Below are 4,425 nucleotides of genomic sequence, written 5' to 3' on the forward strand. Positions count from 1 at the left end.
ATGTTCAGAACAAAAGAAAGCAACACAAGGAAAAGGCAAGCTTGATTTACATGCTCGTCCCCTCCTGGTTCCTCTCACATATAATATTTGAAGAAAAAACAGTATCTACACATAAAACTCACTACCTGAAGCATTTACCATTCAGCTCTCTCTAAAAAAAGTTAACACGGTTGTAATATTTAACTTCTTTGGACTGTCTAGAACACCGGACAGTTCATACCTATGAAGACATACACTGTTAAATCCTTTATGGGTTCATTTATCTCCTAAATTTAAGATGCATTGTGAGCACTCTCACCACATAAAGTGGAACCACTGACCTTTGACTCTAAAGTCAATAAAGTTGATCTCTCGATAGACAACCTGTCCACTGCCAATAGCAACTGATGTGCACAAAATAGCTGCCACTGAACCTGCCAAAGAAACAATTAATGATAGCAATGCAGGGAAATTCACTCAAACAGTTGAAGCAGAAGAATATTTCTATCCTGTTAGTCCTATAAAACAGAGCTAATTACTCGAGCTTATAAAGCTATTCAGGAAACAAGAAGGCAACAAAAACCTAACTAATAATTTGATTCCATCAATACCCTCCTCTCCTTACATGTGAATCCTGATTATAGCTGAAGCAGAAGAATATTTATATCTTGTCAGTTGTATAAAACGGAACTAATTACTCTAGCTTCTAAATTAAAGGATCAAAGGCCAATGCACGTCTTGATTAATATGAAATGTGCATATCAAAAACCAAACGTCGGAGCATTATTCTAAGAAACACTAAGTTACACGATTATTCTAAGATCGCCTCGAATCGGATCTGATCACCAACTGTAAAAAGAAAAGCATCACATTGCAAACAGTTAGGGGATCACTGGTATCGTGTACGTGCAATGCACTTGTCATGCTCGAAAACATAATGACCAGTGAGATGTATTTCAAAATTCCCAGTGGAAATAAAGAGTAATGATAATTGGTAAGGATCAAGGAGATGTAGCCTGCACGTCTTTACTAATGCAACATGGTAATAGAAATTGTTGAGTAAATACACCAAGACAGAAGGTACAATTCGCTAGTTTTTCAGCTTTACAACTCAAGAAAAACTCAGACAAAATGCCAAAGAATCAGTCAAGAAGAACTCCATGTACTCCCTCTGTACCAAAATAAAAGACGTTTTTGTAGCCTAGTTTAGCCTACAAATACGTCTTATATTTTGTTACACAGGTAGTAGTTCGCATGTACAATCCTGTAGCTGCAAAGAGAAAAAATAAATAAAGGAAGACAGTGCCACATACAATCTTCCTTTCTTTCTAAAAGATACAAGGTGCAAACTTCAGTTCAGAATTCCAAAAAGTAGAGTTATGTACATCAAAATCCTCCTAGCTCAAAACAAGCAATCCCACATACTTCGAACAATTTAGGATGTTCCTTCACTAATCCATGGCTCCATGTCCATGATTTAAAACTCAATGATTGAAATGCGCCTTTTTTACATCCATGACTGCTGCAGTCATCTTTGTAGCATCTGGCAGATTATTTTTGTATTCCTTTGCCTGCATATCATCACCATAAAGCGTAGCCCATTCACTTTGTCGAGCTCAAGTCTAAGAGTGTACTGTGAAAACAAACTAAGAATTCTGGTCAAATATCTTAATTACCTCACTCAAGTCTTTTCGTGGATGGCAGCAATGACTCATATATTTTAGTTGCCCGTCCACTTACAATGTTGCATGCCTGCATCTGCAGAAAAATATAAAAAATGCTCCTAACAGGACGGGACGGGGAATCAGTTGTCTGGTTTGTGTTTTCTACTACCAACTGTAGTATATGTGGCACACAAGTTCTTACCCAGAGTCTGGAAGACTGTTGAGCTCATTCTCCCTCATCAAATTCTACTGTCATCCTGGAATTGCCTTTGTCCCTCGCAACTGAATCATGCTCTTGCCTCAACCTTTTTTTTTTGATAGAAGAGAAGCCACCATCGCCGTACAACAAATACACCGGCTCATTGGGGGTCATCCCGCGAGACAAAGAGGGGATGCAGGATGACATCTGGAGGGGCACTACAGTCGGCAAAGGATGCGCTGCTCGCGATCTTCTTGGCTGCCTCGCCAGCGGCGAGACGGGTAGACGACGGGGCCGGGAGATGGAGAGGGCCGGTGCGGGGGTGTGCGTGCCGGGCGCCGCTGCAAGGCGAGGAGTATGCGGTCGGGAGGGCGTGGTAATGTGTTGCAGCGGACGGCATTGCACACGGGCAGCATCGAGGGGCGGCGAGGCGACGGCACATGGTGGACCGGAGGGCGGCGATCCGCTCGTAGGAGAGGGTGATTCTCGATGGGAGAGGCAGCGAGCGGAGGAGCAGCGTGGGACGGCCGTCCGGCGACTAGATGGGAGAAGCAGGGCGGAGGGGAAAAAGCAACGTGTGTGGGCTTCTCGTGGAGTAGTTACGGCTGGGAAGGTGCGAGATTAGGGGGTGCGGGATTGGTAGTTCGAATATTCCTCCACAGCTGGAGTGCGGTCAGTCATTGTAAATTGCTAAATCCACATGGTGAAACTATTAGATTAATAATGGCCATTAGATTAGGATTTGTGGATCCAATTGTGCGGTGCTGATTGGTTCGTGTGTTGTTATGGGTTCAATTACGGGGTGTGCGTAAGAAAGTTCTTGTTGGATTGTTTAATAGTAGTGGAGATTACCGTACATTATCGTTATCCTATTCCACACCTAGATGATATGCTTGATGAGCTTAGCGGAGCCACAATTTTCTCTAAAATTGACCTTAAAAGTGGTTACTATCAAATACGCATCCAAAAAGGTGGTGAATGGAAAACCGCATTTAAGACCAAGTTTGACTTATATGAATGGCTTGTTATGCCAATGGGTTTATCCGAAGCACCCGGTACCTTCATGCGCCTCATGCATTTTGTTTTTCGACCCTATATTGACGTATTTGTTGTGGTCTATTTTGGTGATGTTCTTGTGTTTAGTAAATATCTCAAAGATCATGTCACCCACCTTAAGACTGTGCTACAAACTCTTAGAAAAGAGCAACTTTTTGCTAATATGGACAAATGCCTTTTCGGTGTTGACAAGCTTGTTTTCTTGGGTTTCGTTGTGTCTTATAAGGGTGTTCATGTTGATGAATCTAAGACCAATGCTATTAAAACTTGGCCACAACCGACCAACTTGCAACAAGTGCATAGCTTCCTTGGTTTAGCCAGTTTCTACCGTAGATTTGTGAAAAACTTTAGCACCATTGCTTCACCTTTGCATGCTTTGAGTAAGAAGAATGCACCCTTTGTTTGGGGATCATCCCAAGATACCGCATTCAATGAGCTTAAGAATTTGCTTACTCACGCTCCCGTGCTTCCTTTACCCAACTTTGACAAACCCTTTGCGATTCATTACGATACTAGTGGTAATGGCATAGGAGGTGTGTTAACGCAAGAGAAGCGCCCCATGGCTTACTTTAGTGAGAAACTTTCCGGAGCGCAACTCAATTACCCCATCTATGACAAAGAGCTATATGCTTTAGTGCGAGTTTTGCATGAATGGGAACTGTCGTGGTTTTGTCACGGCAGATGTCCTAGAGAAAGGACTTAGTCGTGGAGCCATCGCGACGAGTTAGCTTAAAGGGGTTAAAGCGGACACAGGGACGCAAGAGAGTTTATACTAGTTCGGCCCCTTCGATGAAGGTAAAAGCCTGATGGGGTTTCGATGACTAGGGAGCAAACAAGCTTCGCCTATGTCTCGAGTTGTTGTCTATCTTTGAACAGCCGTCGGGTCGTCCCCTTATATACACGGGTGACACCCGTCGGTTCACAGAGTCCCAACACCGGTCGATATCCGTATTCCGGGTTGGTCTCTCCTTATTCCTAACTTACAATATAAGTTTATATACAAATCCCGGTTTATAGCTACAAGTCTTGAACCGGCTACGGGCCTTAGGCCCTCATCTGCCTTCTTGGGCTTTATCACTCTTGAACTACTGATGAAGTTGACCCGGCCCAGATAGGCCGGTTTACGCCCAGCAGTAATATCCCCAACATTAGGCCCCAGATTGATTTGAACGGGTTCATGTCAATCCTTTAACAAAAGCTTCATCTCCAACATCTTCTCATAAATTGGTAAACCGCCATGATGTCATTTTCTATGATTGCTGTAAACCGGAGTAACGTCGCCTGTCATAACAAAGCTATCCATTATGCTTCTTTGTTTAATAGATCTGCGGTAATCGAGGCGACAGCTCCGTTTCGTGGCCCCTTGATTGTCGCGCCTGACACATGTTCTTTCGCCTTATAAATAGGACCGAAGGGTCATTTCTTTTCTCCCCTCCGTGCCTTCTTCGTCTTCCTCGCGTCGCCAGCCTTGGAGCTTCGCCGCCGCCGTCGACCTCTGCCTCAACCTTGGCCGCTGCATCAACCTGA

At 43.8% G+C, this 4,425-nt stretch overlaps 1 long non-coding RNA gene across 1 annotated transcript; it reads right to left on the reverse strand.

Moving 5' to 3' along the window:
* Positions 1-426: 426 nt before the first annotated feature.
* LOC125509736 (uncharacterized) lies at positions 427-2,441 on the reverse strand. Its single transcript, XR_007284195.2, has 3 exons — positions 1,846-2,441; positions 1,656-1,762; positions 427-1,550 (listed from the first exon to the last, which is right to left on the reverse strand). It is a non-coding gene; the product is annotated as an uncharacterized LOC125509736 (long non-coding RNA).
* Positions 2,442-4,425: the final 1,984 nt, after the last annotated feature.

This window comes from Triticum urartu, chromosome 1A, assembly GCF_056163025.1.
Source record: "Triticum urartu cultivar PI428250 chromosome 1A, HENAU_Tu73, whole genome shotgun sequence".
Classification (NCBI taxonomy): Eukaryota; Viridiplantae; Streptophyta; class Magnoliopsida; order Poales; family Poaceae; genus Triticum; species Triticum urartu.